Raw genomic sequence first — 7,158 nt, forward strand, 5'->3', positions numbered from 1 at the left:
TCAAATCCCCGCGACGGGATGAGCTCCCGTTGCTCGGTCCCTGCTCCTGCCGACCTTAGCAGTTCGAAAGCACCTCAAAGTGCAAGTAGATAAATAGGTACCACTCTGGTGGGAAGGTAAACGGCGTTTCCGTGTGCTGCTCTGGTTCACCAGAAGCGGCTTAGTCCTGCTGGCCACATGACCCGGAAGCTGTACACCGGCTCCCTCGGCCAATAAAGCGAGATGAGCGCCGCAACCCCAGAGTCGGCCAAGACTGGACTTAATGGTCAGGGGTCCCTTTACCTTTACAGTGTTAGAGTCCCTGCTTCTTTGCTTGCAAGAAGGTCTCAGGTCCAATCCCTTTGACATCTTCAGGCAGGGCTGGGAATAATAATAATAATAATAATAATAATAATATCTATTATTTGTATCTCACCCATCTGGCTGTGTTTCCCCAGCCACTCTGGGTGGCTTTCAACAAAAGATTTAAAATACATTAAAACATCAGTCATTTAAAAATTCCCTAAACAATGCTGCCTTCAGATGTCTTCTAAACATCAGGTAGTTGTTTCTTTCTTTGACATCTGATGGGAGGGTGTTCCACAGGGTGGGCGCCACTACCAACAAGGTCCTCTGCCTGGTTCCCTGTAACTTTGCTTCTTGCAGTGAGAGAACCGCCAGAAGGCCCTCAGAGCTGGACCTCAGTGTCCGAGCTGAACGATTCGGGTGGAGACGCTACTTCAGGTATACTGGGCCGAGGCCGTTTAGGGCTTTAAAGGTCAGCACCAACACTTTGAATTGTGCTTGGAAATGTACCGGGAGTGAATGTAGGTCTTTCAAGACCGGTGTTATGTGGTCTCAGCTGCCGTTTCCAGTCACCAGTCTGGCTGCTACATTCTGGATTAGTTGTATTTTCTGGGTCACCTTCAAAGGTAGCCCCATGGAGAGTGCATTGGAGTAGTCCAAGTGGGAGATAACTAGACCATGCGTCACTCTGGCAAGACAGTCTGCAGGCAGGTAGGGTCTCATCCTGCGTTCCAGATGGAGCTGGTAGACAGCTGCCCTGGACACAGAATTGACCTGCGCCTCCATGGACAGCTGTGAGTCCAAAATGACTCCCAGGCTGCGCACCTGATCCTTCAGGGGTACAGTTGTCCCATTCAGGACCAGGGAGTCCCCCACACCCACCTGCCCCCTGTCCCCCCAAAACAGTACTTCTGTCTTGTCCCCTACCCTAAACCTGGGGAGTCTCTACCAGTCAGTGTAGGCCATATTAAGCTAGATAGACCCAATGGTCTGAGTCAGTACAGGGCAGCTTCCTATGACGGGTATCTTCAAGACTCTGGTTTATGGGCTATTCCTACCATGGAGATGAATGCATATCCCAGCTTAAAGGATGATCTCCCGATCATAAAGTTTGAATCTGCACTTTAGTCACCCTTAGAGTAAACCCATGACACCAACGAGCTTTTAGGTGGCCATGACTAAGATTTATTTTCTAAGCCTGACTCACTCTCAATCCAACCCTATGTGTAGTGGGTATGAGTTACTCGTGCGTAAACTGGTGCCTTTCTCGGTTAATTTGCCTTGTTAAACCTTTCTGACTGCACAGCCCCTTCTCATCGTGGCTGCCTCAGTCACTGGCAGGATCCGCCAGTGGGCGTTTCTTGAACCTCTTCCAACATAAAAGTTGTTTGACACCCAGTCTCCTCCTCCTCTCACTGCGCGGGAGTCTTCTGCGCAGGGAAGGCGTGGGTAGCGGAGGACCTGGGCTCTCCTCACTGATGTCCAGTGAAGAGTCCTGGAGCCCTCTCTCCAATCCCCCCATCTGCCCCCCTTTATCCCTGGTGTTGCGCTGATTGGCTTCCCCCTCTACTGAGCTGTTTCTGCCCCTGCTGCTGGGTCCTTCGCCAGCATCATCTGGGAGCCTCCCCTTCGCCTCTCGCCCCGATGTCAGTTCCCTGACACTATGGATTCAACCCTGTTGAGGCATTAGCAGGGGCAGTCTGAGTGGAGTCCCCCAGAGGTTGCTGGACTCCCAAGGTCCCATCATCCCTGACCTGCTGGCTGCTGAGGATGATGGGAGTTGGAGTCCAACAGCACTGGGAGGGCCACAGGTCGCCTTCCCCTCCCCTGATGCCTCTTTGGAGCATAGCTGTCAACTTACAGATTTGAAAATAAGGGGCCAGCAGCCAAAATAAGGGATTTCCCCAGCACAGGTATGTTCAACTTCTGAGCCCCTCCGAGCCAAAGGCAGAAAGCCCAGCCATCAGCCAAACAAAGCCTCAAGCGGTGGTTCCCACAGCGCAGCAACCCGGCAAAGGGGAGGCAGCAAGGAAAACCACCGTCATCTCTCCGCTGGGAAGCGCAGAGCAAAGGCGAGTCCCCAGGCAACGCGGCCGATTTGATCGGCACAAGGCATGCAAGCTCCACCCCCCTGTCGTTCTCAGACTCCTTATTGGGTGAGCAACGCAGCCAAGCAACACAGTTGGAGCCTCCCTCCTCCCTGGCCGGCAGGGAGGGAGGGAGAGAAGCTGCTTCCTCTGAAACCCGGGAAATTTAAGGGACATCATCAATAAGGGATAGCAGTGGGACACAGCGCTGGGATAAGGGACTTTCCTGCCAAATAAGGGACGGTTGACAGCTATGCTTTGGAGTCACCCCTCCCCCGCTTTAATCTCATTGCTTCCTGATATCCACAGAAGAGGGCAGAGGATGAAACCCAGCTCCAAGTGCCAGATTAAAATTCTGTGCCAGAGTAACCCAGGGAAACCTCAAATTAAGTCAATAAAAATGGAACGTGTTGGCATAGAGCCAGTGTGGTGTAGTGGTTAGAGTGTTGGATCTGAGAGACGCAGGTTCAAATCCCTACATGGCCATGAAGCTCACTGTGTGACCTTGAGCCAGTCACTAAGCCACCTCACAGTTTGCTATTTATTTATTTGCATCCCCCCTTTTCCTTTTCCTTTTTCGATTTCCTCCACGTTATACAATTTACAATAGTCTTTGCATTCTACAACCTTCTCAAATCATCTGTTTTTTCTTCCATCCAGTATTCACATTTTAATCTAGGCATATTAGCATAGCCTTTTTTGACCAATATTTTGCCATATATTCATCAAAACATTTCCACTCCTCCTTTAATTTTTGATTTGACTGATTACTTATTATAGCATTTAATTTTGCCAAAATTAAATATTCATTTAGTTTACAAATCCATTCCTCCTCTGTGGGTATAATTTGTGACTTCCACCTAGCAGCAATCACTATTCTAGCAGCTGTACTTGCATATAGAAAAATTCTCCCCCCCCCCCCCGTGGTATCTCTTCATCTATCAATCCAAGGAGATATGTCTCTGGTTTCTTTGTTATTGATATTTTCAACATCTTCTTTAGTTCTTTGTGTAAGGTAAAGGTAAAGGGATCCCTGACCATTAGGTCCAGTCGTGACCGACTCTGGGGTTGCGGCGCTCATCTTGCTTTATTGGTTTAACCCACAGCGCCACCCGCATCCCATTCTTTGTGTACTACTATCCACAATTTCTTAATTTCCTCACACCTCCACCACATATGTATTGGTGTTTCTATTTCTCCACCACATCTCCTACAGAGGTTGGATTTCAATTTGTATATCTTTGCCAACTTAACCTTACAGTTTGCTATCGTGCTATATCTCAACGGACTCTTACAGGTAATCAGCAGAGACTCCGGTGGATGATCTGCCTTCCCATCAGCTTCATTTTAACTCTGGCATGTTCTGTAATGATATGGAAGAGGAAATACATATTTAAAAAGAGGTAGGAACATCTCTATTAATCTGTGACTATGGAATTTCCTCCCTGTTCATATAAGTCATAGAAGTCTTTTGACGCATGTGTTACTCTTATTTCTTCACACGGTGATCTTAGTCGCTGTTTATTTGAATTTTTATTCTGAATGATATATTGTTTTTTAAAATGTCATATACTACATGGATAATTTTAAGTTGAGTAGTATATGCATCTGCCTAATAAGCAAACAACATGTTTCCTTTTACACTCTGCAGAGATTGCCTCCACAATTCCAGAGAACCAGCACTCTCCTGGATCACAACAGACAATGAGGAACGTCCCCAAAGTTGGGCATGAGCAGTTGAGATGAGTGTGGAACTGAATGAAAGGAAGGTGACTTGAAATAGCAAGGGGAGAATTTCATCTGTTTGGGAGCCACTTAATGCTTATAAAATTATTAACACATTTTTAAAAAATAATAAAATAAAAAGCAGGTTACAAAATGGTGAGAGTATTAAGCCACAACCTCACCTCAACCCATTGATAAGGGTTGCGCTCTCATTTTATTTATTGCATTTATTGTATTTCTAGCCCAACTTTTTTGCCAAAGAGCTCAAGGGGAAGTACGTGGCTCTCCCTCTTGTCACTCAACCTGTGAAGCGGATTATATATTATTATAGAATTTATATACCGCCCGATAACCAGAGGTCTCAGGCCGGTTCACAGAAAAGATCATGAAATAGAAAATCAAAATAAGAACGATAACCCAATAACACCCCCCTCAAGGCACTGAGATGCTATGACTGGCCCCCAAGGACACAGTCAGTGAGGTTCATGGTCAAGTGGGAGGATTTGAACTCTGACCTCCCAAGTCCTAGTCTGACACTAAAACCACTTTACCACACTGGTTTTCTTAGAGAAGCCATAAATTAAGAAATCTCATGTTAAGGGTAATGGCTTATGATCAAAGCAATACAGTATTTACTTATTTAACCATCCATGTAGACCAGCAGTTCTCAACCTGTGAGTCCCCAGATGTTGTTGGACTACAATTCCCATCATCCCTGAGCTCTTGCCTTGCTAGCTAGGAGTGATGGGAGTTGTAGTTCAACAACATCTGGGAATCCACAGGTTGAGAAAGGCTGAACTAGACTTAGGTTACCAGATTTTTTTCAATGAATCCTGGGACACTTTTCAACTTCCATGGATTTTGTATGGGGACTGATTTGTCAATCCGGGGACTGTCCCTGGGAAACAGGGACGTCTGGTAATCTTAATCTAGACCCTTTTTTAAAAAAAACTTCTTTAAACTTTGAGTTCCTTGTTAGTCTGTTACGGGCTACTCTGTTGCCTGAGACAGATCAGCAAATGTCATCCCCCAAATTCAGTGCTTTTCGTCAGACATGAGGCAGAAATTCCCACAAGCATTTCTTCATGTTCTGGCAGTAAAAGAAATGCAAAAATAAATAACCATGTGCATAGCGGTGGGGAGGGGGCAGTTGCCCCCCTCTAAATCAAGTAACTAAGTAAAAAAACAATTAACTAAAAGTAGAAATAATCAGAATATTTGAAACTGAAATGCTCACTGAGGTCACTTGAATGTTGTTGTGGAGCAACTGGAAACCCAACTGAGCGATAGACGGAACTAGACAGAGGAAGATGACAGACAGGTTCATGCCCTGATAATGCACAGAATGACAAAGGAATTCTGTTTTTGTTTTCCTACAGTGGACATTGCCTCTGAGTATGTGCAGAGTGTTTTTGAAACCTTTCTCTGCTCTCACTCCTGCTTCCTGTCCACAACAGCACCCCCTTTCCAGAACACCAGAACCACACGGCATACAGAGAAAGGAAGGCCTTTTGTATGAAGAATTGAGGGGGGGGGGAGAATGCAAAGGGGAGGCTGTTGCTATGATGTTTGTTTGTCTGAGCAGGTAACACCAAGTCAGCCTATTAAGAGGATTGTGGAGGAACACTGAGGCACTTGAGCTCTCGTAACAGGGGTTTTACAATGGCTGCACTGGTTGCAACTGGTTGCCCGCAGACTGTCTCGCCAGAGTGGCGCATGCTCTAGTTATCTCCCGCTTGGACTACTGCAATGCACTCTATGTGGGGCTACCTTTGAAGGTGACCCAGAAACTGCAATTAATCCAGAATGTGGCAGCTAGACTGGTGACTGGGAGCGGCTGCCAAGACCACATAACACTGGTCTTGAAAGACCTACATTGGCTCCCAGTATGTTTCTGAGCACAATTCAAAGTGCTGGTGCTGACATTTAAAGCCCTAAACGGCCTTGGTTCAGTAGACCTGAAGGAGCGTCTCCACCCCCTTTGTTCTGCCCAGACACTGAGGTCCAGCTCCAAGGGCCTTCTGGTGGTTCCCTCATTGCAAGAAGTGAGGTTACAGTGAACCAGACAGAGGGTCTTCTCGGTAGTGGTGCCCACCCCGTGGAATGCTTTCCTTTCAGATGTGAAGGAAATAAGCAGCTATCCTATTTTTAAAAGTCATCTGAAGGCAGCCCTATTTAAGGAAGCTTTTAATATTTAATGCTGTATTGTTTTTAATGCTCGATTGGAAGCCACCCAGAGTGGCTGGGGAAATTATTATTATTATTATTATCATTATTACAACTTTGTCTCTGGGCACAATACATTATATTCAGTTAGTGTTGAAACTGACGGAGGCCCCAAATTTCTGAAAGAGTGTCTCCTTCCTTACAGACCCTCCCAGGTGTTAAGGTCAGCAGAGGGCGCCCTCTTGACAGAAGGGATGTCCAATAATTCCAATGGAGACAGAGACAGAAAAAGAAATTGTTGGCTTCCACTTCTTTGTCCCATGTCTGGAATGGAGAGCAATCCAGTGAATATAATCAGGGCAAACGATTTGCAATTGATTACGGTTCTTTCCTCATTTGCATTGCGTTCCTCCTGCATTGAAAGGATTGGGGTGGGAAAACGTAACGACTTAATGCAATTATGAATGTTATGCAAGCAACAGTGAGACAGTAGATGAATGGCAGTTGAACGGAAACAGTGGTGCAGGCAATAAAGAAGAGGCAGGAAGGAAAAGGATGTCTTCCTGCATTCCTACTTGGCAGTTCTACCACTGTCAGAAGCTCAGTGGGTGGCGGTGTGGTTGAGCCCCTTTCTATGTGGCAGCCCCTGAACTGCAGAACTCCTTCCGCACTAAAGTGTGCCTTAGCACCTACCTTATTTATTTAATTTATTTAATTTATTTATTTATTTATTTATTTTATTTTGTACACCACCCTATACCTGCAGGTCTCAGGATAGTTCAAAAGATAAATAGCTTTGCTGCATAGCTTCGTATGTACAAGACGCATGACTTTCTCCAGGTCTTTCACGGAGAAGCTATTTTGTTTTATACTATCTAACACTTTTGTTGACTTT

The 7,158-nt window shown here is 45.9% G+C and overlaps 1 protein-coding gene across 9 annotated transcripts in view; it reads left to right on the forward strand.

Moving 5' to 3' along the window:
- The window catches only part of LOC308465776 (hemicentin-1-like), a gene marked incomplete at its 5' end in the record, with an annotated part of 80,119 nt that overhangs the window by 4,508 nt on the left and 68,453 nt on the right, over positions 1–7,158 (forward strand). The window lies entirely within an intron of this gene.

The sequence above is a fragment of the Podarcis pityusensis genome (assembly GCF_964106645.2).
Source record: "Podarcis pityusensis genome assembly, chromosome: 16".
NCBI classification, from domain to species: Eukaryota; Metazoa; Chordata; class Lepidosauria; order Squamata; family Lacertidae; genus Podarcis; species Podarcis pityusensis.